Source organism: Cnephaeus nilssonii, assembly GCF_951640355.1.
Source record: "Cnephaeus nilssonii genome assembly, chromosome: 7".
NCBI classification, from domain to species: Eukaryota; Metazoa; Chordata; class Mammalia; order Chiroptera; family Vespertilionidae; genus Cnephaeus; species Cnephaeus nilssonii.
In genome coordinates this window covers 90,348,858-90,375,908 of record NC_137078.1, presented here as the reverse complement: position 1 = coordinate 90,375,908, position 27,051 = coordinate 90,348,858, and the positions used below count along the sequence as shown (strand labels likewise).

At 56.0% G+C, this 27,051-nt stretch overlaps 1 long non-coding RNA gene across 1 annotated transcript; it reads left to right on the top strand.

The window, feature by feature from the left end:
• The first annotated feature begins 1,112 nt into the window (after window positions 1–1,112).
• Window positions 1,113–22,637, top strand: LOC307103743. The gene is made up of 3 exons (XR_013813833.1): window positions 1,113–1,178; window positions 14,240–14,361; window positions 22,473–22,637. It is a non-coding gene; the product is annotated as an uncharacterized lncRNA (long non-coding RNA).
• Window positions 22,638–27,051: the final 4,414 nt, after the last annotated feature.

Sequence of the window (27,051 nt, the reverse complement as noted above, 5' to 3'; positions counted from 1 at the left end):
GAATGTCAGGAGCTGTGTTCGAACCTGCTCATTTTACAAGTGGAGATACTGAAGTCCGGGAAGCAAGAATTAACTTCCTTAGAGTTACCCAACAGGTGATCACTAAGTGCTTGTCGATGGACTCAGCATAAACACATACACTCTAGCCAGAGGGAGCCTGGCTTGTTTGCCGAATTCCAGGCCATCCTGCCTTGACTTCCAGCACGCGTGCACCACTTCATGACGTCCGAGGACATACTCACTTGCATGATTGCAGATGGGCAATCAAAACAGTGTGCCGTTGTCCATATAACAGCAGCTAAGGTTTATATGTCAGTGGGCTCAGAACACACTTGTCCGGATGCTGCTATTAATGTGCTAATACGTTGGAGTCCTGTACATGTCAGCAGTCACCTCAGCATTGACACATATTCAAAAATAGCTTTAGCCCTGGCCGGTTTGGCTCAGTGGATGGAGCGTCGGCCTGCGGACTGAGGGGTCCCGGGTTCGATTCCGGTCAAGGGCATGTGCCTTGGTTGCGGGCACATCCCCAGTGGAGGGTGTGCGGGAGGTGGCTGATCGATGTTTCTCTCTCATCGATGTTTCTAACTATCCCTCTCCCTTCCTCTCTGTGAAAAAATCAATAAAATATATAAAACACAAAACCCAAAAAAAGCACACACACAAAAAAACAAACCCACACCAAAACTAGCTTTACCATTGTGCTATATCAATCCATGTTACAAGTGGGGAAAGTGAGGCCCAGGGAAGTGAGGGTCTCATCCAAGGCCGCACAGCAAGTGAAGAGGGAGTGTTGCGATTTGAATTTTGCTCATGTGTAACCTCTGGGGCTTTTTCTAGAACTCTGGTGTGACAGCTTTCCCTGTGTCCCACCCCAGTAGTCCCTGGGATGGTCCCTGGGGGCCTGGGCCCAGGGGCAGGGCTGGCCCTGAGCTTGCTCAGCCAGGGTGTGTGCGCTTGTGAGAAGGAAAACACAGTGGCTCCCCCCCCCCGCCCCCCGCTGCTCCAGAGGTGGTTCCTGGTGGCTGCAGCCTGTGATTTGTGTGGGGCAAAGGCTGCCAGAGGTGCGTCGGGGATCCCCGCCCACCCAGCTGCCACTTCCCTCCCTGTCCCGGCACGGCAGGCGGCGGATCCCGGGCTGGGACTTGCCAGAGCAGTCACATCAGGCGAAGCTGCAGGTACATTCCCCCTCCCTGGGCTCCTCCTGCCGCACCGGGGGAGGGGCGTGCAGGCACTGACTAATTCTATACAAATTGGCTTATATTCCAAAGAATGCCATTCTGTAAGAAAGCAAATATTTAAATACTCAAGGCTGGGCCCGTTCCGCCCCGCACCCTGGCCTTGCCACCTGCCAAATGCTGGCAGAGCCTCTGGGCGGCTTCTTGGGGCCGCACACCTGGCAGCCCCTCGCGGAGCTCTGTGACTGGGGCGGGAGCTGGCAGATGTGCCTCCCAACGCAGGACGCCAGAGGGGCTGCCCCGATGCCTTCTCCAGGGACCACAGGACCCTAGTGAGCACAGGACTGGGAACTAGGAAGCCTGGGCACTTGGCTGTAGCACCTTGAGCCCCACCTGTCAGCTCTTTGGGCCTCTGCTTCCCCATAGGAATGGAGAGTGTGCAGTGAGTGAAATGAGTGAGTCTCCAACCCAGCTGTGCCTCCTTCAGACCTACTGAAGCAGGATTGGAGGGGGCAGGGCCCGGGAATCTGCATTTTACCACACCCCGTGGGGAGCGTGGCGCAGCTGGTCCAGCGCCCTCTGCCTGTTCGTGGGTTGCAGCTCATGAAGGCTCCTTTCAGCTCCAGGTAGAGGGAAGGGCACACTTGCCAAGGGAACAGCATAAGCAAGGCCAGGGAAGCCAAGTGGCCTTTGGAAAAGTCTGGGAGCATGGATTGTGGGGGGAAGCTGGTGGAAAAGGAGGCGGGACAGATGTGTGCAGGCTAATAGTGAAGGGCCACGCCCTGTCTTCCTCTGGGCTCACGCCGTCCCCTTGATGGACCAGCTCAAGGCCTGATTCCTCATCTCAGCCTCATTCTTGGACCTCCCGATACCTTTCCTTGAACTCCCAGGGCACCAACTCCACCCCTCTGTTTTCTGATTGAACTGTGAGGTACACAGTCTCCCAGTTTGCATTGCTTTATGTACTTCTGTCCGACAATGACAATGACCATGACCTCCTTCCCTTTGTTCAGCTCTGTGTCAGGCTCTGTGCTGGCCACTGCTCTTGCATGATCTCACTTTCTTTCCACAAGAACCCAGTGAGGTGGGTTCTGTTACTCTTGCCACTTGACAGAAAGGTAAACGGAGGCACAGAGAAGGTGTGTATGTATTTTTTAAATGTAGCTTGCTTAGGAACACGCAGCGAGGATACATGTAGAGCTAGAATTTGATTCTGGGTCTTCCAACCCCATGGCCTAGACTTGTCCCCACCGTCTCCACCGTCTCTGATGAATTCCTCCAGGGAGGGACTGTGCTGCTCTGCTCTCTGTGCCCTCAGCACCCAGTATGAGTGGGACACAGGGTAGACCCTACCCAGTGCCGACCACATGGGTCTGCCGTGAATGTTAAATAATTATTCCCATGTTAAAGATGAGGCACAGGAAATAAAATGACTTGCCCAAGGTCCTAGAACAGATAAGCAGAAGAGGTGCTTGTCTTATGCTGAGTCTCCCAAAGGCCGACCCTGAATCAAGGATTTGAATGCAGTTTGCCTGGGAGGTGATTTCTGTCCAGGTGGATGAGCTGGGAAGTGAGAGAGGAAGGGAACGAAGCTGACAGAGGATGTGTCAAAGAGCAGGTGGGTGCTGTGGGCAATTGGGGCTCAGGGAGAGTGTAGAGAAGGCCCAAGAGTTGTGTCTCCAAAGGGCAAGGGGAGGGGGTGTAGGGATTAGGGTATTTGTCCTTCCACCTCCATCTGTTCAGCTAAAGACTGTTCCACCCAGCTGGCATGGCTGAGTGGTTGAGCATTGACCTATGAACCAGGAGGTTATGGTTTGATTACTGTTCAGGGCACATGCCCGGGTTGTAGGCTCAATCCCCAGTGTGGGGTATGCAGGAGGCAGCCAATCAATGATTCTCTCTCATCATTGATGTTTCTATATCATTTCCCCATTTCCCTTCCTCTCTGAAATCAATAATATATATACACTAGAGGCCCGGTGCATGAATTTGTGCATGGTGGGGGGGGGGGTCCCCTCGGCTTGGGCGGTGATCTGGGCCAATCAGGGCCAATGGGGGCTGTCTTGCCCAGTCCTGATCAGGGCCTATCTGGGCCAGCCGGCTTGGGGGAGGGACCATGGGAGGTTGGCTGGCCATGGGAGGTTGGCTGTGGGAGCAGCCTGATCACCTGGGGGCAGCTACTGCATTGAGCATCTGACCCCTGGTGGTCAGTGCGTCTTATAGCGACCAGTTGACCGGTCGTTCGGTCGACTGGTTGTAACGGTTGCTTAGGCATATATATATATATATATATATATATATATATATATACATATATATAATTCCAGGCCCTTCTGGCCCAGCATGTTGCTGTGGCTTCAGAGGTGGAGTCACAGGTATTTGTATGAGAAGCTCATGGGATGGTGAATGCTGATGGAGCACAGGTGGGGTCCGGCAGCCTCTGCTGCAGAAGTGTTCACAACTTGGCTTTTCAGAATCTAAATTCATCTGTCTATTAGTCCACGCATAAATGCATTTATCTATCCATCCACACATCCATTATTCATCTATTGACCATCCGTCCATCCATCCATCCATCCATCATTCATTATCCATCCATCCATCCATCCACCCATCATTCATTCATTCATCATCCATCCATCCATCCATCCATCCATCCATCCATCCATCCATTGTTCATTCATTCATCATCCATCCATCATCATTTATTCATCATCCATCCATCCAATCATCATTCATTCATCATCCTCCCATCCATCCATTTACTCATTCACCATCCCCTGAGTCCTCCTGGGTGCTTGACACAGTCCCAGACCCTGGGGATCCAGAGATGATGGCCAAGGCTCACCCAGTCACCACCTTTCTCCAAGGGGCTGCATTTCTTGCAGTTGCTGTGAGGTGACCAGACAGAGAGGGAGTGGGCAGGCTGGCTCCTATGGCCAGCAGCACCCTGCTTGCCCACTCTGGGATGTCTGGGCTCATAGTCTTTAGCTCCTGGGAGACTCCAGAGATGGTGCCACTGTCATTCTAGGAAGTCCCTCCGAGTAAACATAGCCCCATTAACAGACAGGCTGCTTGTAACCTTAGAAACCCTGCTGCCCTGTCCCAGTGCCGGAGGGGGCTCCGGCCTGGCTCCCCTGTCAGGCCAGCTGGTGGGGATGTGGGCATGGTCCAGGCTGAGGACGTCTATTGGGTCTTTGCTGGGCAGCCAGAGGCTGAACAGTGCCACAGATGCTGCTGGCACCAGGTTCCTGCTCTGTCATCTTGGTGCCCAGAGAGGTCTCTTGCTTAGGTAAAGGTGATGCTGAGCTCACATCCTGGGGAGAAAGTGAGGACAGAAAGTCATCATTGAGCATCTACTAGGTGCCAATCCCTCTGCATAGTGGTTCCCCCTGAACCTTCACGTTGACACTAGAAGTGGGCATTCTCATCCCACGCCCTGTACATTTGAGGAAACTGGGGCTCAGAGAGGGCAAGTGTCCTGCCTAAGGCCACACAGCCAGGGGATGTTAGTGCAGGCATGAGCCCAGGTCCCCTTGACTTGAGTCGCAGTTTCTTTCCCAGTTACAGCACCCTGGCACAGCTGTTCCGGGCCTGGCTTCACTAAGAATTTCCCCTCCCCTGTCATCACCACCGTCACCATCACACAAACCTAGATGGGCTGAACCGCTCGTTCCCTCCAAGGGGCCATGGTTGTAGAGCCTTTGCCTTCCTATATCATAAAAGCCTAATATGTAAATTGTCCCCTCAACCGGGAGTTCGACTGGGAGTTTGACCAGGGGGCGGGGCCAGCCCGTGGCAGGTGGCTGGTGACTGGGGGAAGGGAGGCCCCGGCCGGCAGCCAGCAGCTGCTAGGGACCCTACCCATGCACAGAGTTCGTGCCCTGGGCCTCTAGTATCTATATGACAGAGGGTGCAGGGGGCATATGTAACTGCCAGAGGCCACAGACTGTCCCCTGGTAGATGGAGCCCAAGTGTGGAGCAGGGCAGAGCTGGGTTCTGTCTTAGCTTTGTTCCTACCATGCTGTATGACTCTGGTAAGTTACCTCGTCTTTCTGGGCTGCTTAGTTTCCTCATCAGGTGGGGGGACATACACACCTGTCCTGCAGGGAGGATGGGGCAGAGTGGGAAATGGGACAACATGGACAATGTGCTCTCCTCCTTGTGCCCTGCTTACTGATGCTCCATGAATAAGTGGGAGGAATAAAAATCCACATTCTGAGGTGCTAATGAGAAGCCAGTATTATTTCATCACTAAAGTGGTCTCCCAATGTCCCCCCTCCCCCACATACCCGGAGAGACTCTTATGAGCCTGGTGCCTTTCACAGAGTTTGGGGCACAGATTTTTCTCTCCAAATGAAATCGCACCTCGGATTTCAACATCGAAAGCAGGTAACTGTGGATTTGGTCCCAGGACAGCTGGGAGGCTGCCCTGTCTCTCAGAGCCCCACCCTTGGCAGCCCTTAGGCGTTTGTGAGGACACCCAAGGCCCCCAGAAGCACAGTGTGAGGGCTCCTGGGGCCCAGCCCTTGGAAGGGAGTGTGGAAAGGAGGGATTGGCTTGGTGGACATTAGAATGGCCTCCCCAGGCTGGACTGTGTGCGTGTGTGTGTGTGTGTGTGTGTGAGTGTGTGTGTGAGTGTGTGTGAGAGTGTGTGTGTGTGTGTGTGTGAGTGAGTGTGTGTGAGTGTGTGTGTGAGTGTGAGTGTGTGTGAGTGTGTGTGAGAGTGTGAGTGTGTGTGAGTGTGTGAGTGTGTGTGAGTGTGTGAGTGTGTGTGAGTGTGTGTGTGTGTGGGTGTGTGAGTGAGTGTGTGTGAGTGTGTGTGTGAGTGTGTGTGTTGTGTGTGAGTGTATGTGTGTGTGAGTGTGTGAGAGTGTGTGAGTATGTGTGAGTGTGTGAGTGTGTGTGAGTGAGTGTGTGTGTGTGAGTGTGTGTGTATGTGTGTGTGAGTGTGTGTGTGTGTGAGTGTGTGTGAGTGTGTGTGAGTGTGTGTGTTGTGCACATAGGGCTGGGCTGGTGGCAAAGGGGCAGCCTTGTCACTCCCTGCCATTCCTGCTCCCTGCAGTCTTTTCCTCCCCCTCCCATGGACTGTCTTTACTCAGCCAGCGTCCCCCTGTCCCCCAAGGGCTGGTGGGTGTGTGGGGGTAGCCATGGGTCATCTCTGGGTTTTGTAGCTGTGATTTAGAAACTGCCAGGTCGTGGTGGGACTGATGCACGGCTCAGGCCTGAGCCTCTGCCAGGCAGGAGGTCCCTTTCTCCACCTCTGGCTCCTTCTCCAGCTGCATTCCCTGGAGCTCCTACCTGTCTGGTGTCTCCACCCCATCACCCACTGGCAAGGCCCAGAGAGGGCTAAAGTCTGCTTGAGGTTGCACAGCACCTCAGTGCTGGGGCTGAGTTTGAGGACAAAAGGCTGGGTCCGTGTTGGAAAAGGGAGGCCTGGTTGCTGGGTGGGAGTCCCAAGCTAACTCAGCCCCACGTCTTAAAGATCACTGGGGCAGGGGCCTAATCATGTGGGGCCCCAGGGATCACATTTAAGGGCATTTCTGTCCATCCCATAGTCACTGAGCCCCTGCTGTCTGCCAGACTCCATGCTCAAGATCATCCATCCATCCAGGAGTGACTAGGCTACATTTGAACCCAGTTCCGTTTGCCGCACCCCATTGCCTTCCCGGGGCCGCCTCCCACCTCAGTAGAGCCTGGGAGGCAGACCTACCCTTGCTGGGTACCCCTGGGCCCACTGGCTGCCCCTCTCCCCTTAGGACCGCCAGGGTTCCCAGCCCCCGTGATGGATGGGTCTGGAATGTTTTCTTCCAGGGCGACCACGAAGGCCAAGGGCCCTTCCAGGGTCTTCTCTGGCTTTTGTCCTCCCTCCCCGCCCCCCCACTCTCCCCAGGGGGCCAGGCGGAGACTGCCTGGGCCTGTCTGCCCTTCTCTCTCATAGCTCACATTCCTCCGGAACTTCTCCCCAGGCTGGTAATGTACCTCCCTGAGCCCAGCCCTCCCCTCCTGCTCTGCTCCCAGTGGGTCCCAGGGCTCCACAGGCAACTTCAGTCCTAGCCGGCTTCTGTCCCACGCTCCTGGCCCGTGCCAGGGCCGCCCCACAGCTGCCTGTACCTCTGTACCTAAGCTGCCCACGAAGGGCTGAGCCCCGAAGAATGCAAGCCCAATGCCGGAATAAAGAGCACAGAGGGGAAGATGCAAGTGGGCAGGTGGGACGTTATTCAAACCGTGGCAGGAAGGCATCCATCGACCTGGTCTCTGTGGAAGGCAGTTCCTGGGCATGGTCTGTCTCCACCGAGGAAGGTTCCCATTCAACTGCCAGACCTTGCCAAGCCTCAGTTTTCTCATCTGAAGAATGGGACTGCAAGCATCTACCTCAGAGTCCCGAGGATTCAGTGAGATCCTAACGAACCTTAGCTGGTGTCTTTACAGAGAAGGGATATACAAAATGACGTTTTCTCGATTATCGAGGAAACAGTAGGGGCGTGCCAAGGGGGAATGGCTTGTACAAAGGCAAGGAGGTGTGACCCAATGCGAATAATAGAACTGGTGCTGAGCCGGCGGTGGCTTGGACCAGGTCACGAGAACTGATGGTGAAATTCGCAGGAATTTGCAAACTGGTTGTTAAGGAAAGCCATCGCTAAAAACTAAGTTACATAAGCTTACAATTGAACAAATTCTATTACAAAGAAAAGAAATACCCAAAGCTCATCTGGTCCTATTTTACTATGATCTATTCTCTGAATTACCCATCGCGCTATTATTTACTTTATTCTACCTGTATGGTGGAAGTGCTGTGGAACGGCGTGCTACTTTGCATCTCATCCCGGCTTTGTGTCCGGGCCGTCATGTTGGTAGCTCGGAATGGGTCGAGGGGAGAGTATTGACACCGTGGGAATCGGCCAGTGCTACACCCCGGGGCCGCCTCCTGCCCAGAGCCCGTTGTCAGACATTCCCCAGCTCACTGTGTGCCGGGTCATACTGTCGTCAGGCCACACACACATCGTGTCACCTCATCCTCACAACAACTCTGTGAGGTTGGTACTCTTATGACCCCATTTTATGGCTGTGGAAACTGAGGTGGGGGGCGGCAAAGTCATTTTCTCAAAGTCATAGAGCAAGCGGCAGAACCAGAAGCGCTCCTGGTGCAAGGGGTGTCTGGGGGCATGCTAAGTCGTGACCTTTCCCTGTCCTCCTCTTCCCACAAAGGAGGCCGGACTTGATATTGAGGAGGTGGAGGCAGAAGGAGCCTCAAAGGTGGTCCAAAGGTCTCCCCCTGGCCTCCCGGCTGGGCAACTAAGGGGCAAAGGACCCCGAGAGTGTGGGCCTGGCTCTGCCAGCCCTCCTGTGGGACAGCCCTCGGAGGGTCACTTGCCTGGCTTTGGTGACCCTGCTTGGCTCTTGGCCTCCGTGGCTCAGATGGTGCCAGTCCAGGCTCCAGCACCGGCCTGGGAGCCACCGCCGCGCCCGCCTGCCAGGCTGCATTTCGCAACCGTTCTGGGCTGCCGCTTGGCTGGGTGGTAGCTGGTTTGTAAATACATGTGTTTTTGGCACTTTCGCCCCATTAGGCTGTGTAATTGCTTTGAACCACACGCGGCTGACATGGCCTAATGGGGCCCTGCCGACGTGGCACCCCACCCAGCAGCTCCCAGGGTGGCGCCTGAGCCCCTTTGAGGCCAGTGCCCCCTCCCTGGGGTCCTGGGGGGTGGGGACCCAGTGGTCTCAGACCCTTAGGGCACCCCTGCTGTGCGCAGGAGACTTCACTCGGAGAGGTGGTGTAGGGTGGTGGGCTGAGAGTTCACTCAGACCGGGAGCTGTGTGGCCTGGCCTAGTCCTTGCATCTCTCTGAGCGCCAGCTTCCTCATCTGTGAAAAGCGGGCACAGCAGCAGCTCTCTGTCGTTGCGGGAGGATGGACCGCAGGTGGTCTGTGCAACGTTCCGGAAGGAGAGTGCATGCACATGGAACACACTCTCCTTCCCATTCTGCAGACGAGGAAACTGAGCCTCAGAGAGGGGAAGCCGCTGCCCAAGATGGTGCAGCCTTTAGCCAGGGCTGATTCCAGGCTAGATTGCAGGCACCTTACTCACCGCTGTGGGGCTGAAGATGGAGGGAGGGTGTCTTCCTGGTTTAAAATCAACCAGCATTTAACAAGCGCCTCTACGCTCTTTAAATGGCTTCCAACTCACGTGGAAGCCAGCTGAGAGCCGGAGCTCAGAGAGGTTAAGAGACATGCCCCTGATCACACAGTAGGGAAAGGCTAGCCCTGTAGGTGAAGGGTCCAAAGACCCAGATCCTGGCTGAGGAATTTGGGGCAGGGGACATCCTGTCTTGGGCCCCAGTTTCCTTTGGAGGTAGCAAGGTGCCAGGGAAGGATTTGAAAGAGGGTCTGCTGGAGGGGATGGTGGGAGAGAGCATGAGGGGTTGGGGCCTGGTGGGGTCAGGGGACCCACAGACACTCGCACCCGTGTACAGTCACCCTCCTGCACGTGGCATGCTTGAGTGCACACACATGCATATACACCACCGCATGGACCCCTGCACACGCATGCCCATATGAAAGATCATACAGGTACCTGGGCTCACACATACTCTTCCCTGACCCCAGCACAATATAGCACCAGGCAACCATTGATTTGCCACCTTCTTCACTCCCTGCCTCCCCAGATGATTTCCCGAGAGGGTGTAGGAAGGGAAGAGGCTGTCTCTGTATTGCAAAGGAGTGCTCAGGTTCGCCTTTGAGTTTCCGAGTGGCCAAAGTAAAAAGGGGTGAATGGGCTTTTATCCCACTTCCATCGTAGGATTCCTACAAGGACCAAGCCAGATCTTGGATATGGAAGTATTTTGTAAATCATGAGACCTCTGTTAGGACGGGGTGAGAGTGACAATTATTAACAGTGTCTGTGGACATGTCTGAGTTCACAGCTGGGACCCAACCTCAGGCCTTCACTCCATATGCAAACCTGAAGGCCTCTCCAGCCTTGTCTCCCGTCATTTCCTCACCCCGTGACAGATGCTCAGGTGGCACCGGGCATTTGTTCAGGCTGTTGCCTTAGCCCTGTGGTCGGCAAACTGCGGCTCGCGAGCCATATGCGGCTCTTTGGCCCCTTGAGTGTGGCTCTTCCACAAAATACCACGGCCTGGGCGAGTCTATTTTGAAGAAGTGGCGTTAGAAGTTTAAGTTTAAAAAATTTGGCTCTCAAAAGAAATTTCAATCGTTGTACTGTTGATATTTGGCTCTGTTGACTAATGAGTTTGCCGACCACTGCCTTAGCCCGAAACATCTGGCTCAGTGCTACTCAGGAATCGTGCCTCCTCCAAAACCCCTCCCCTAGACCACCCCGGCCTGGGGCTGGGCCCTCCTCCGGGCTCCCGAGATGCTATCGCACAGGGCGCTGGATTAAAACCTCTGTTACATGCACCCTCCCTTGCCAGACCCCTGGAGGGCAAGGGTGGAGGCCTGAGAGGTTTTGACATCTCAGTGCCTGGCACAGGCCCTGGCAGAGTTGGTGCCTGGAAGGGGTTTGCTGAGTGAATACACGTCGGTAATGAGCCACCCCCTATCCTCTGGTCTCCGCCTGTCCCAGGCAGGGCAGAGACCTGGGGTTCTGGGCGTTGTCTCCCCAGGAACCTCGGCTCTGCGAGGCCTGCCCTTGCCCATCCAGAAAGGTGAGTCTTTACCCCAGATGCCTTCTTCCTCCCTGAGCCGCCCAGGCCAGGCGAGGGTTGGAGCCCTGAGCTTTCTGGGGCTTTGGCTAGAGGGGGCGTGGCCAGCGCAAAGGCAGGGCAGGAAGAGGGCTCCTGACCAGGCCCTCTGTTCATTTGTTCATTCATTCATTCATTTGGCTGCTGAATTCTTTGCCTGAATTTTGTTATTTGCTCTCCTGGATGTCTCCCACCAGCCTCCCAGGGTAGGAGCTATTTTATCTCCATTGTACAGATGTATAAACTGAGGCTCAAAGGCCACATGCTCTCCCAGCTTGTAAGAGGTGGCAGTTGTGCCCGGAGGGGCTTGTCTGCCCTCTGAATGCTCACTGCTTGAGGGGGAGTCAAGAGGGAGAGGAAAAGAAATAGAGAAGGGCCTGGCAGTCCCTGGAGGGTGAGAGCCACTTGGGGAGGAGGGGACACTCAGGAGCGGGTAGGCCCCAAGGCATCGGTGAGGGCACACCCCACTCGCACATCCTTGCCTCATGTTGTCACACTCACACCCACTCACACACTTGCTCAGTCCTGGGCCTCTGTCGCTCCTGGTGCTCTGGGCACTCTGAGGTCTCCCAGGCACACGGCTGTCTCACACCCCTGACACGGTCTCACACTCGGTGTCCCCGCGTCACATCTTACACGCCCATGGGCGCTCACTTCCATCCCCTCCTCTCCTTTTCTCAAGGCCCAGGACACACCCAGATACACCCCCCTCTCCGTCTGGCACACCTGTCCTCACCCAGGCCTGTGCTCTCTCCCACACACTCACACACCCTCATCCCACACCCTGAGTGACATGGGGAGCTCCCACAAGTGCGCTCCTGATGCTCACACGTGGCCTGTGCCCCCTCTTGGGCCACACCCCCGGAACCCCTCTTGCTGACAGCCATCACTGCAGCCTCAGATGCTGCCCAAAGGACCCTGGCTCCTGGGCACTCAGGCTGGCGCCTGTCAGTGGGTGCAGGTGTTTCCAGCTGCCTGCACTGGCCCGGGGTGGGGACAGGGCCTGGCCCGGGGTGCAAGGCTGGGCAGCAGCTGTGTAGGCTGAGCCGGGATGCCCACACCTGTGTGGATCTGCCTGGGTAGAGCTGGTGCCAGCACGATGGCCTCGCCCTCTACCCTCCAGCTTATTGAGGGCAGCCCATGCCAGGCTGGGGATGCCAGTCTCACATTCCTGGAGTGTCGGGGAAGCCCAAGGAGGGGCACGGCGGGCAGGCCCGGGCCAGGCCCGTCTCTTTCATTGCAAACCCCAGTTCCCAGGCAGTGTGATCTCGGGCAGCATGTCCTGACCCTCGGCTTTCCCCTTTGTAAACAGCCTTCCCCGCATGGTTGGTGGGAGAACAGAGTAAGGTCTTGTGAAATCCCGGGCTTGGCTTTCCTGCTGAGACCGACTTCCCCCTCTCCCAGTGCCTCCTCCCCTCTCATACGCGTCCTTTTCTCCCTGAGCTAGACACCTCTTCCCTCACCTGCCCTCTTGCCCTCTCCTGGTCTCTTTCAATACAGCTTCATGGAGCTATAATTTACTTACCATATGATGCACCTGTGAAAAGTGGCTTTTAGTATACTCACAGATCGTGCCCCCATCACCACAGTCAATTTGGGGACATTTCTGTCACCACAAAGAGAAACCCCATATCCTTTAGCTACCCATCCCCGAGCCTCTCCCTCCCCGCAGCCCTGAGCAGCTGCCAGTTTACTTTTTGTCTCTATAGATGTGCCTAGTCTGGACGTTCTGTACAAACGAAAATTGTACTATGTGGTCTTCTGTGCCTGGCTCCTTTCACTCAGCATCGCGTGTTCTAGGTTCATCCATGTTGTAGCCTGTATCCGTGCTTCGTTCCTTTTTGTGGCCATTACCTGGATACACCACATTTTGGCTGTCTGTCCATCTGCTGGTGGGCATTTGGGGTGTTTCCGTGTTTTGTCTGTCATGAGCAGGGCCGCTGTGAACATTCCTGCCTCACCTTCTCTCCACTTGGTTCCGCCCGACTTGACCACTTTAGCCTCTTATCCTCTCCACCAAGTTGGGAGGCAGGGAGGCCAGGGAGACAAGCAAGGACTCGATATCTGATGGGATGCTGGAGGCTGGTGGGAAGAGGTCGCAGGTCCTAGGGGCGGTGGGGACCACTGCCTTCCCTGCCTGTTATCATTTGGGTACGTACCTGCCTTCCCTCTCTTCTCTCTCCCTCCACCCACCTGATAGTGGCCGTCAGAGGCAACATCATGCCAAGACGGTTGCACACAGAATGTCAGTGGATCCACAAACAAACACACACACACACACACCAAACAGTGAAGTGGACATTGTGTGTGTGCCCAGTTTACAGGCGAGGAAATGGAGGCTCGGGGAGGTGAAGTGACTTTGTCAAGCCATGCAACTGCTGGGGCAGGATTCGAACCCAGATCTGCCTGGTCCATGGAAGACCGGACGTGACCCCTTCCTTCCTGCTTTCCCCACCCCCTTGGGTCTCAGTTCTGTCCCAGAGCCACATGGCTGACTCAATGCAATTCAATCCAGCTTCTCTGTGCTCAGATGCCTGCCAGGTCAGAGCTGAGGAGGGTAGGGGAAGATGCAGAGGCAGGACCTGGCTGAGATTTATTATGTGCCAGCCCTGGCTTAGGCCCCAGGGTCCAGATCGGAACAAGACACTGTCCCTGGAAGTTGGAAGTCAAGGTGTGGGAAGGGTGCAGACCAAGGCAGGGGAGGCATGGCAGGCCCGGTGGCAGGGCAGGGATGGAGGGGAAACTGGCCCAGTTCGGGCAAAGGAGTGCAAGGCAGGCTTCCTGGTTCGGCAACACGTCGGCTGGATCTGGACAGCACCTGCGTGGGGTGTTTCTAGCAGAGGGAACAACAGGAGCAGAAGCATAGAGAAGAGAAAGAGGGAGACAGAACACAGCAACCTTGCCACCGGGACTGGTTTTGCGGGTGGGAGCCCACAGTGTGACAGGTGCTGATGGAGGAGATGGAGAGATGGAGAGGGGCTGGACCCTGAAGGCCCAGGGTACCAGGCAAAGAAACCCTCTCTTTCTCCTATGGGTGATGCAGAGGCGGTGAGCAGTCTACAGGGAGAGTGACTTGCATGTGGAGAGCTGCTGTGGAGTAGAGGGGGGAGGGTTGAGGCAGGGGCTGAGTGAGCAGTGAGGGGGATTCTGGGCGGGGGGGAGGGGAGGAAGGTCAGAGGAGGCTGTGGCGGAAGGAGGGGTTGGCAGGAGACTGGGTGGGGACAGGAAGGGTGTTGAAGATTTGAAAACATCCTGGAGGCGAAGCCACAGGATTGGACACATCGTAGCTCAGAGTCCTGGGGCCTGGGAAGATCCTGGGGTTTGCCAACTGATTTTAACCAGGAAACCCTCTGTTCAGGTGAAATCTTCCACGGAAGCCCACTATCTCACAGGACCACGTGGGTGAATCTACGGACATCTAGCAGAGCACAGACAGTGGGATTTGAAGAGACAAAGCCCATCTGTGGAGACGGACGGCAGGTGAGTGGGTGCCTGGGTCCGGGATCGGCAGACGGGGTGTGAGGGAACCTCCGGGGAAGGAAAATGGCCCTATCTTCCAAGTGGTTACCTGGGTTACTTGTTAAAACTCATCCTGTAAGACCTGGGCATTTTACTGTGTGTAAATTACAGCTCATAAAGAGAAGAAAATAAAATGTAGCAGCTGAGAACTGGCCAAAGAGAGACCGCTGTGGGGGGAGGCGGGACTGGGGGGGACGCTTCTCCCTGGGGAGGCCCAGGGTCTATCCCTCGGCCCCTGTAGCCCAGGAGGCCTCAGCTTGGCCCGTTGGAGGCGGGACCACCTTCCCTCATGCCCCACATGCCTCCCACCAGCACCCGCCTGCCCTCTCAGGCTGCCACCTGCAGGAGGAGCCCCGGGCAGTGCCTCCTGCAAATCCAGAATTAATGAATCCCAGGAATCTGCTGCCTCTGAACAGCCTCTTCTTTGGGGTTTTGGTGAGAACGAGGGGGATTAGGGCCTGGCAGGTGGGGCTCCTCTCCCCGGGGGGCTCAGTTTTCACCCCGGGAGAAATCTGAACTGGCCGCCTGGCCCCCCACTCTCATTTCCCCTTTGCAACAATCCCTTGTTCTTACAAGAGGCATTATCTAATCCCCGCCTGCTCCGGCTGGCTCCTGGGGGGCCGCTGCTCCCTGCCCTGGGTGCCCAGGGGTGTCCCCTCCTCAGTCCTGGCCCAGGGGGCTGCATCATGGGGGCAGGTGGACATGGCAGACCGTGGCTGGGCCCCATGTGCCAGGCCTGGTCAGCACCTCCCTGAACACACACACATGTACACACATGTACATGCACTCACACTCACTCTTACACGTGCACACTTTTTGGAGTTTTAGGAGTTTGCTGACGTGACAAGAAAGGGTGGTGACTGGCAGCCCTGTCTCTGCCCAGCCTTCGTTCTGAAGGGGTCAGCATACGAAGCGCAGGATCGATGACCCCAGCAGGGGATGGATGGGCGGGCTGTCAAGCATTCTGTACCCCCCTTGCAGGTGTGGGGGTCAGACAGACCCGACTTTAAATTCAAGCTCTACCACCCGCTGGCGGAGTGACCTTGGGCAGTTTCCTTTTCTGAGGTATAAAAAGAATGAGAGAGTTCCCCCCCGCCCGCCAACCCCCCCCCCCCCCGCCCGCCCAGAGCTCTGTAAGAAGGGAGGCTTACATGCAAAACAGATAGAGCTCCTGGCATGAAAGCTCAGTAAGTGGTGGGGTTTGTTTTTGTTACTTAAGCAAGGATCCCAAACACAGGCCTGCCTCTCCGCACGCCCACGGACACCCACGACTTAAGCAGGCACCCATCGGAATGTCTGCATACGGGCACGGTGGCGGTGCGCCGAACATTAGAGCCCCTAACATTGCACCACTGGGAGGGGTCCCATTGCCGGGTCATTTGAAGGCTCGTCATGTCTCCCTGGCCCCCTCCAAGCCTTTGCCAGCTGTGACCACCTCTGTGTGTGTGTGTGTGTGTGTGTGTGTGTGTGTGTGTGTGTGGTCCCTGACAGCCTGGGGAGAATGTGAGTATGGGTGTTGGGGGTGGTAGTAGGAGGGTAAGGCTGATGGGGGTCAGGAACAGGACCCCAGAGAGGACAGGTGGGCAGGACCCCAACCACCTCAGCCAGCACCACAATTTTACCTTCGGCTGTTCCAGCTGGAGCCCTGGGTGATGGGAGAGGTCCCTGGGATAAGGCCAAAAGGCGAAAGCGCAGAGACCTGATGCCGAGGCCACGCAGATGGCCAGGGTGGCTGGGGTGGGCAGATTTGGGAGATGTTGAATTGGACCTCAGGGGGAACTCTCTAATGTCTGGAAATTCAGAGGGATGACAATGGTATTGTCCTCACTGAAGGCTCACGGCCAGGTCAACCTTGCTGTGATGAGGGAGGCCTGTCCTGAAGGTCTGGAACATCCTGGAGTTCTCATACCCTGCCTCCCCTGCAGGGGGCTTGACTCCAGCCATGGGAGGAGGGCTGGGGTGCCCCTCCCTCACCCCTTCTACAGCGCAGAGACCTGATGCCGAGGCCTGGAACCCAGGTCACTCTGACCTGTGCCAGGACAAGCCGGTCGCTCCACGCTGAGAGCTGTGTGCTGGGCCAGGAGGACTGGGATTTGATCCCTGGTCTTCCTCCTCCCTACTCTGTGACTTCAGGCAAATCACACCTCTCTGGGCCTCACTGAGTAGGTGACGCCTAGTTGTTGGGGTCTCCCTCAGCTTGACGGGGCGAGAAGAGCTCCATGACAGAGCTTTTTACTGTCCATCTGGGTCCTTGGCTCTGGGGCATGGAGTCCGGAGAGAGGACACTCACTGGACAGAAGCTGGGCTGAAGGAGCAGGGGGCCTGGGTGCAGGCCCTGCCTCTTTGGGCCTCAGTTTCCTACCTGTGAAAAGAGGAGGCTGGGCTCTCTCCACTCGGATTTGAAGGCCATCAGGGGTCGGGTGTGTGGGAAGGGAGGGGCGGGAGGCCAGCGGCTGGGCGGGGCAGGGCAGGCGTGGCCCTCGCCCAGGGCTCACAAAGGGGCCGTGTGTCCTCCATGGGCAGTGCGGGGCGGGCCGGGCGTCCGCTGTAGGGATGGGGATTTGGCTTGAGAGTGAGGCTTTATTATGTTTCCTTTTTAATTACGATGGTCCTGGCTCCTACAAGGGCAGCTTTTGTTGGGCAGCTTAGAAGAGGGAGGGTGCAGGGCCGGCCAGTCTGGGGCTGGAGGGGCAGCTCTCAGACCCCCTCCTGGTTCCCTGGGAAGGGAGTTTGGGGGCAAGAGGGAGAGAACAGCTTGGAGGGGGCGGGGGGCAGCTGAGTTTGAGCCAAACAGACACTGCTCTCTGCTCCAATTCTTTGCCAAGCTCCACATTCTGACATGCAACACTGTGGATACCTGACCACTCTCCTCCCTCAGGTGGCCCTTGGGTACCTCAAGTTCAATATCAACTTCCCCTAAACTGGCTTCATACTCTGGGTTTTCCATCTCAGCGAATTCATTCATTCGACAAATACTTATTGAGCACCTACCTGTGGCAAATCTCGCTTCAAGTGCTTGGGTACATCGGCAAAGAGAGAGACCCCCAGTTCCTGCCTTGTCGGGCTGACTGGCTAGTGATTACCTATTCATGCGTTTATCCTGGCCTCTAGGAAGGGGGCGGGGTGCCGTGAGCCTGCCCAGTGCTCACGACAAAACTTGGCACATGGTAGGCCCTTAGGAAAGGTTTCCTGTTGAAGACGGAAAGAACCATCTGGAAGGCAGGTGGAGTCTGAGGGTTAGGAGGGTGTTTGGCCTGGAGAAAGGTGTGCAAGGTGGGTGCTAACAGCAGGTGGGGAAGAGGAGACTCACCTGCCTTCATGCATCATGTAGGACACTGGGTCACTGGTTCTAAATGCATTTGAAAGAGCAAATAAGAAAACCTTTAAATAAAAAAGAGGTTAAGTGAGCAGCTACTTTAACAACAACAGCAATCCCCAAGCATAAGATTTTAAAAATTGAAATCATATTTATTTTCCCCTAAGACAATGGTCTTAGGGGAAAATAAATATGGCAAACTCATTAGTCAACAGAGCCAAATATCAACAGTACAACGATTGAAATTTCTTTTGAGAGCCAAATTTTTTAAACTTAAACTTCTTCTAACGCCACTTCTTCAAAATAGACTCGCCCAGGCCGTGGTATTTTGTGGAAGAGCCACACTCAAGGGGTCAAAGAGCCGCATGTGGCTCGCAAGCCGCAGTTTGCCAACCACTGGTCTAGGCCCTTGGACCTCGGCCTCTCCAGCCCCCATCTCGATGGGTTCCTCTGGATTGCAGGGCCGGGCACCACTGAGGCTCAGGGGATGAGGGCCACTGGGCCGGGTCCTGCGGGGGTTTGCAACAGAAACCTCATTTTCACTCCTATAGGCTTGGTTTGGGGGAGGGGAGGAGGTTCCTCTGGTCTTACCCATAACCCCCTGCTCTCTGGTCCAGGGTAGGGGGTCTCAGCCCAAATCCTCAGAGAGTCCTTCCTAGACCACCCTAAATAAAATAGCTCAACTCCTTGCACTCCTGGCTGCTCCGTGCCACTGGCAGACAGTGTGTGGGGGGACAAACACAGGCTCGGGAACCCGACGGCCCGGCTAGGGTTTGCTGACCTGGGCTGTGGACTCCTTGAAGGCAGGGACTTCTGTCTGTTTACTGCTACATCACAGACCCCGGACAGGACCGAGCCCTTTCTGCATTTTACGGGGCGGGGCCGGGGCGGGGGGTGGGGGGGGCGCGGAACTGAGGTTCAGAGAGGGCAATCGACTCTTCCAAACCACATAGCAGCTCCATGGTGGGAAAAGAACTCTCAAATCATTCCTCTCTCTTGGAACCACCTCCACATTTCTTCCCGATTTCTGATAGTCAAGCACCCCCTTGCCATTGCTCCCATCCAACAGCCTCCAGAAAAGGCTGTGTCCTCAAGAGGGAGGCTGTGATTTAAGTCCCGGCTCAAGCGCTGACGTGTGAGGGGGGAGCAGGTGGAGGCAGTGCGAGGGAGAAGGGCTTCCCGCCCTGCCAGGCGCCCCATCTGGACAGGGAGGCTGCAACCTGATCTGTGGGCCGGAGAGCTGGGCTATTTTGGGGGTGGCACCGGAGGCCCAGGCACCCTGACTGGGGGAAGGGGTGTCTCCCGCCCCTGCTGCAGGCTTGGGACACAGGCCCTGATCTGTGAGCCATTCCAGGGGGCTGGGCAGGGGTCAGGGGTGGGGCGAGGAACCTCCTCCTGGGACTGGTGGGAGGCCTTGGCCAGAAGGCTCAGGGTCCCAGAGCAAGTTTTCCTTGCTCAAGGGGCTGGAGGCCACAGGCATAGACTGAGGAGCCATACACCTGCATCCTTACCCACCTGAGCCACCTCCCTGTGTGACCTTGGGCCAGTCGCTCTCCTCCTTTGGGGTTCAGTTTCTCCATTTGTATCATTTGGAGACCTCAGGCCCTACTCAGCAACAGGCGTCCGTCATCTGGACAGCGAAGGGGAAAGACCCTCGTGCGTCTGGGGAGAAAGGGGATGGTTCATATATTCTAAGACTAAAGGGAGAATTCTAACTTTCTGGGACTCGAAGAAGGATTTAAACATTCTGGCTTTTAGGGAGGGATGGTTAGGTGGCTAAGATTCGACAAGGAGGCTCCCTGAGGCCCCGGCTGTCGTGTGTTGAGGTTATGACTGGTTGGTAGGGTGGTCCAGCAAGCGTGTTTGCTCCCAGGCACAGCCCACGGGAGTGGAGCGGGAGGGCCTGGGGGGGAAGCGGGGATAGGAGGGTCAGCAGGGGCCGGTTGGTGCCTGGAAGTCACGACGGGCACAGGTGGGCCCTCAGGGCTGGCCTGTGCTGGTCTTGAGCTGAGGCCAGGGGAGCAGCTGATACCCCTGCCTGACCTAGCTCTTCTGCCAGGACCCACCCGGCTGCTGGGATGCTGTTTTGGGGTAGTGCCTGCCAGAGGCACAGAAAGGGTGAGCGTGAACATGGGAGCCCCTGAGGACGACTGGGCTCTGGCCCCTCCCTGGAGCCTCTGGGGCCCGGGCTAGTATCTTCCTGGCACGGCCTGGGCCCTGGGGAAAAGCTGCCTTGGGCACATGCCCTCACGGAGACCTGTTGAGCCAGTGCTTCTGGGAAGAAGGCAAGACTAGCTCCAGCCTGGGCAAGATCTGGGCAGGGCAGGTGGGAGACGCCCCTGACACATGGCATAGCCCTTCTGCAGCCCCTGCTTCTTCGTCTAGGAAGCGGGGACAGGGACGCTCCTGCATTCAGTGCCATCGGCAGTGGGCAGTGCCTCAGTGTTTGTGAGCGTCTGCAAATTTAGAGGTGGAGGCAGCTGGAGGGAGCAGGACGCGTGCTCAGTGGGAGGAAGGGGAGGTGCCTTAGCACGGAGACCCCGGTGCCCCCACAGCCGCAGGCCAGGGCTCAGGGCTCCTGCCTTTTGGCCCCAGACGTGGTCCAGAGCCCCCATCGCTACTTTGCCTCGGCCTGAGTTTTTGAAAATGAAAGATCCCCGCTTACCAGTCAGTGAAAAGCTGGCCCTGGGCCCAGGTGTCAGAAGGGGACTGGGATGTAATTCTAGGCCCGAGGTATGGGGGAGACAGCGTCGGGAGAACCTGCCTTTTCTCCGGTGATGCTGAGGACCCAGGAGTGGGGGCGATGGAGGTGGGCCCCGGGCGTATCCTGGGGCCACATTATTTCAGGTGTGTGTTAGTATTTTTACTGACTCTATGTCACTCCTATCCATCATCTATCAATCGTTTATATTTAATCTACTTTGGGCCGGAAAGGGCTTGATGCAGCTGGAAGAAGTAGTTGTAATTTAAGGGATTAATATAAAGAGGAATCGGGAGTTTCGATGGTGCCTGTGAACTTCTGGAAACATCTGGGTTGGACCTCCTTGGCAATTTGGGGAATGCATGGACGGAGAGCAAGTCGCCCCACCTTTCTGAGCCTCAGTTTCCACACCTGGAAGTTGGGGAGAGTAGTTCCTGCTGTAGCTGTGACATGGGGGTTAAAGGACACAGTGTTTGCAAAGGGCCTGGCCTGGCACCTGGCAGCGGGACGATGCCCCAGTGGAGGGCAGGGTCTATGGAGATGCTTCTTGCAGTTCCTGCTTAATTTGTGTCGGAAATGAACCATCCAGGCAGGCTTCCCGGAGGAGGTGTGGCTTTTGAAGCTGTTCTAAGTTAAAATCTAGGTTGGGAACAGGACCAGGAGAAGGAGATGGGGCAGGGGGGGTCCAAAGGGGGGGCCTCTGAGGAGTTGCTGTCAGAGCCCTGGGGCTGGGAGGAAGGGAGGTGATGTGGGGGGCCAGGAGGATGGGCTTGCTGGGTCTGTCCAAAACCACAAGCAGGATGGAGGGGAGAGGAAGGGAATGCACAGTCTTAGAGCACCCACATTCTCTCAAATCCCCCCCAACCCTGTGGGGAGACACATGGGTGAGCCCCATTTTTACAGATGTGAAAGCTCAGGCCCACACGGGGCTCTGAGGCACTGCGGTTACGGTGAGGGAGAGGGTAGAGGGGGCCGCTTTCCTTACGCAGCTTTAGCTTATGGTGTGTTGGCTTCATTATAAGAAACATTGAAATAAAAGCCAGTCAAATGATGACAAAAAGCAAACATTTTATAGAGAAGGAAATGCAGGCCAGGCGCCCGAAGCCTGGACCTGGGTGGACAGGGCTGCAGCCGCAGGGCTTCCATCTCCGCCCGGATCCTTCTCCCAGGCCGGCCCGGCCCCGGGGATCCTTCCCAGGGTGGCTTCCTGCCCAGCGGCCCCCTCCTGGCACTCGAGGAGTTTATTGGCTTAACAGGCTCTCGGAGACCTGGCACCTGCCGCCGTTTCTGTTCTAATAAAAGGCGGATGCTCTGGGGGGTGGCCGGGGGTGGCGTGTGGGGGGCTCTGGCTCATGGCCACTCCGGGCGACACATTCCTGGCTCCTGACTCACAGGGGAACGTCTTCGTGTCTCCTCAGCACTTTTGGACCCTGCAGCTGTGGTCGCATTCCTCCTCCCCTCCCCCGCTGGCCCGAGCTGCCGCGAATGGACCGGACCCATCCCGGGCTGCGGAAACTGAGGCTACCGAGGGCTGGGTCAGGTTGCCCAGCTGTGCCACTGCAGAGTTAGGGAGGATGGGGCGGGGGGGGGGGGGGGCTCTTCTTACATAGCGTGTGCTCTCGTCCGCAGAGACTCCTTATGGGGAGGAGGCGGGGGGAGCTGATTTTGCCTCCCAGGGGACATTTGTCAATGTCTGGAGACATTTTTGGTTTTCACAACTGGCAGTGTGTGTGTGTGTGTGTGTGTGTGTGTGTGTGTGTGTGTGTGTATGTGTGCATGCACACGCACATGCAGGCTGTTGTATTGGCATCTAAGGGTAGAGGCCAGGGAAGTTGCTAAACCTTCTATGACGCACAGGATAGCCCCCTACAGCAGAGAACTGCCTGGCCCCTAATGTCAGTGATCCCACAGCTGAGAAACCCAGGGCTTGGGCTGGAATAGGGGCGTGGTGCTCCCTTCTGTATTTTTCTCCTTGAGTGTCTCGCTGGGGTAGACCCTGGACTGGGTGGACACTGGGTGGCCCTGAGATGGTCCATGTTCAATCCTGGTGCTTAGGGAACCCCCTGGTCCAGTGTGGGAGACAGACAAAGACCCAGCCCCATCCCAACCTCAGAGCAAGGGAACCCAGAGGGCCATGAACGTTGACCTTGGAGGACGGATCCATGATGCTGCAGACAGAGCGCTGGACAAGCCTCGTGAGCCCCAGCTCTGAGCCGCCGGGGGACCTGGACAGGCCGCACCCCCTCCATGGACCCCAGTTCATCCTCTGGCCAGTGCTGGCTGAAATCGCTGACTCCCAGGGCCCTTTGAGCTCTCATCAGCTAGGATTTTCAACTTGATTCCGGCACAGCATGGTGGAGGGGTCTGGCACACCAAGGCAGGGATGGGCAGATCGTGGCCAGTCTGGCCCGGGGCCTATTTTGTAAAAAGGTGTCACTGGCACACACTCATGTCCATTCATTTACATGCTGTCTGTGGCTGCATCCAGAGTTGAGCAGTTGCGACACGGCCTGGCCCTCAGTTCCAAAAATATTTTCTATCTGGCCCTTTGCAGGGAAAGTTCACACTAATGAATGGATTTCAGGTGCCAGCCATTGGCCACCTGGGGACCGATGGAGGGGCACTTGTTTGGGGGAGGGGAGGGATGGGAAGGGCATAGCGTAAAGGGAGTTCCTTCTGGTGCGTAGGCCAGGATCTTCCCCGTGTCAGTGGGAGTCGCTGTACCTGCCTGGCAGAGCTGTGCTGAGGCGCAGCCTCATGGTGAGTGAGAGAGAAAGTCTCGTGCCCGGGCCAGGCAGCCTGAGCCAGGTTATTTATGGGTTTCCGCCGGGAGGGGGGCTCGGCCTCGGGCGGTGTCTGACCTGAATTCTTACACTTACAGGAAATTAGAGCCCTTGGAAGCAGGTGCGCTGGTGATCCCAGCACTCGGGTGGCCTGAGAGGGTGATGTGGCTGAGGCAACGGGGAGGGGCTGGACCAGCGAGGGCTGGAGGTGGGGCCAGGCGGGAGTAGGGCTCCTGCCCTCCTTCCTGAAGTCACGGAGAGAAAGCAGAATGGCCACTACCACGTACGGGGTTTTCTCTCTGTGCTCTGCTGTGTTTGCTCAGTTATTCCTCACAACATGCCCATGAGGTGGGATTATTCCCCCGTTTCACAGACTGGTACATCAAGGCGGGATTAGAATCTGGGAATGACTGTATCATTCCAGTTCTCATATCTTCTTATGAATGCCAGCTGCCTTTGGGCAATGAGGAGGTCTCCGAAAAAATTCCAGGGTGTTCTGTGGGTTTGGGCCGTTTCCTGCTGAGGTGGCGGTGGGTGTCATGCTGTGGGCAAAGGCAGGGTGCGGCATGGAGGGTCCAGTTCTGCGGACGGAGTGGGACGGGGAGAGGCTGGCATCGTGGGGCGTGTGTGGTGTGTGAGTGCTGGGCTCTGCTCTGAGGCCCGGTGAGCTGGATCTGCTATGGGTTGCCCACCTGTCATAAGTGAGAGTGGAAGGCAGGTGTAGGACACTGTGTGTCCCGGGCATGTGTGACACTGTCTTTGACTCATAAGAATATGTGGGGAGGCCTGGCCAGCGTAGCTCAGTGGTTGAGCGTCGACCTATGAACAGGAGGTCACGGTTCAATTCCCGGTCAGGACATATGCCTGGGTTGCGGGTTTGATCCCCAGTGTGGGGCGTGCAGGAAGCGGCCAATTGATGGATGATTCTCTCTCATCATTGATGTTTCTATCTCTCTCTCCCTCTCCCTTACTCTCTGAAATCAATAAAAATATATTTTAAAAATATATGGGGATGTGAACATGTGTGCAGCAGTGTGACTATGAGGGAGGCTGAGTGTGATTGTTTGCTTGATCATCGGAGTGTTTGCAGGGCAGATGAGGCTGAAAATGTACCCAATTTTAGGGTCCTTCTTTATGAAAAAGAATACAAACGTACAAATACTGGAGAGTCTTTAAAATGAGAAAAGAAACCAAAACCAATCGCCCAATTTTAAAACTGAGAAATGCCACAAACGTTACTAAATTCATAAAAGTATCATAATATTTTTATTAATTAACTTCCTGGCACACTTTCCCACTGCTGATTTCCCCGCCTCCCTTGGCTTTGGCCATCACGTGCACGTGTTGCAGGCCCCTCACAGGACCTTGGAAGGAGCCTGCAGCTCAAGCCTGGTGTGTGTGTGTGTGTGTGTGTGTGTGTGTGAGTGTGTGTGTGTGTGTGTGTGTGTGTGTGTGTGTGTAAGAATGTGACCAAATGTGGGGCTGTGTTTCACAAAAAAGTGAGAAATGAAGAGCTAGTCTTTCTTAGCAAACTGGCTCAATGAAGGTTTGTTGACTGAATACAAGAGAGTATCTATCATATATGTGTGTAAATGTGTGTGTAGGACACATGTATGTATGTTTCAGCATGTGTCATCTATGAACACAGGAGCATGTCGTCGTGTCTGTGAGGAAAGAGCGTTTGTGTGAGTCTGTGTGAGTTCTCTTGGGTATCTTTTCTTTGACATTTCAGTTTTAGGGAACCCCCTCCCTGCCTGTATCCACCCCCACCCAAACCCCACCCCGGGAAGTGGGCATTTGGTCCAGGCCTTGCGGGGACAGGCTTGGTGTGCGGAATTTATAGCTCCTTTCCCTGCCCCGCCTCTCTTCCTCCCACTGATGAAATGTTGGTAATCCAATCCACGAGAAGCGCAGTGTCCTGGGGAGAGGCTGGCATGGGCACTCTGTGCGTGCGTGTGCGTGCATGCATGTGTGTGTGTGTGTGTGTGAGAGAGAGAGAGAGAGAGAGAGAGAGAGAGAGAGAGAGAGAGATCCACAGTGTCCAAGTCCCCAAAGAGCTGTTCACATCCTTCCTTGTACAGATGGAGAAACTGAGGCTCAGAGGTAGGGAAGGCATGTGTCTCAGCAAATTACAAAAGTGGGACCAGAATTCCGACCTCCCAGGCCAGTAGTTCCGATTCAATAACGATGCTGAGCACATGCTGAGGGCCAGGCATTGGACCAGGTGAAGAGTGTGAGACGCCGTGTGTCCCAGGGGTGGAGGGTGGTTGCATCGAAAAAAACTATCCCTGGCCTGGAGGTGCTTCTAGAAAAGCAGGGGTAAGTGAGGGTGTCCTGAGAGAGGGGAGATGTTTACGCCTGGGGGCAGCAATGAGAAGCAGCCGGGGCCACGTCATGGGAGTCCAGACTGCCAGGCGAGGGAGCAGGTTGCCCCTCAGGCCATGGGAGGGGTTAGAAGGGTTGGGGCTGGCGGGGTAGGTGACGATTTGTGTTTCAGAAGGAGAACCTGGCTTCTGTTGTGTGGGCATGGAGTTGACCACCAAGGAGACTGGTGTCTCATCTGGGAAAGAAGAGTGGGTCTACTGGGGTGTGAGACAGGTTTGCTAGGTGGGGGTGGCCCCAACTCTGGCCTTTCTCACCACTCACCCCACTTTCCCCATCGACTTTCCCCTGACAAACTGGTCCTCGCCCAACCGTATCCAAGAGAGGCCCTGCACTTGAGTCTGGAGGAAGAGAGCTGATGCTCAGCCGGCCCTGACCTCCTTCCGGTCTAGAGGGAAGGTGGGTACATCAGAGCAAGCCTGAAAAGGAGGCAGAGCTGGGTTCAAATGCTGACCCAAGTGGCTATGCTACTCAACCTCTCTGGGCTCCAGATTCCTCATCAATGGGGGTGGCAGCAGGAACGGTCTTGGAGAATTGTTATGAGGACTAAATGAATCCAAGCATGATTGCCTAGCATGGTATGGCTATGTGGTTCATAGCTATTATTTGAATGCTAGGGCTCATATCCAAGATGGAGATATTTCTTCTAGCTTGAGCAACCTAGGAAGGCTTCCTGCAGAAGGAGGCAGCCAGATGCAATGATGAGATGACTAGCTTTGGGGTGAGGCCAGGTTGGGGTCCCAGCGTGGTCCCTTGTCTTGTATGCCCAGTTTCTTCCCCGTGAAGAAGGTAGGTACAATGACAAGAGCCAACAGGAGGCCAGTGCACAGGGCCTCATTTAATCTTCATCTCAACCCCGCAGGGCCATGAGATTATTTTAGATAAAGAAACGGAGGCTCCGGAGGGTAGACCATTGGCCTGAACTCACACAGGTTGGAAGGACGGAGCCAGGACTGGGTTCGGGTGGTTTTCACCATTAAGCTTGGTCCTGGCACATACTGGTTGTGAGTAAGCAGCTAGGAAAGCAAAGCACAGCGAGTGGCACCAGAGCTGGGTCTTACAAGAGGAACAGGATTTCCAGGGGGAGCAGAGGGGCGATGGAAACCCAGCGAGGACATGGGTTGAGCAGAAGCAAGGAGTTGGGGAAGGGTCTTCTTCCCCAGGCACCCGTGCTTTTTATCGACTGCAAGAGAGGTGCTTGGGGCCCTTTAATTTATCTCCCCAAAGCAGAGCTACATGTGGCGAGGGGCCTTTGGGAAGGAGATGCCCCAGGGCTTCTAGGAACTGTCCGCCCCCCACTTTGGCCCCCTCCCCATCTGCTCTGGGCTCTGGGACCCATCTCTCTCTGCATCCCCTGGCTCTGTCCAGTGGAGGGTAGGTGCCAGAGCCTGCTTCCTCTCTTCTCAGTGCCCTGGCGGGCCTCATTCCTCCCCAGCTATCTAGGGCCCAGTAACTGCTCCCTCCTGGCC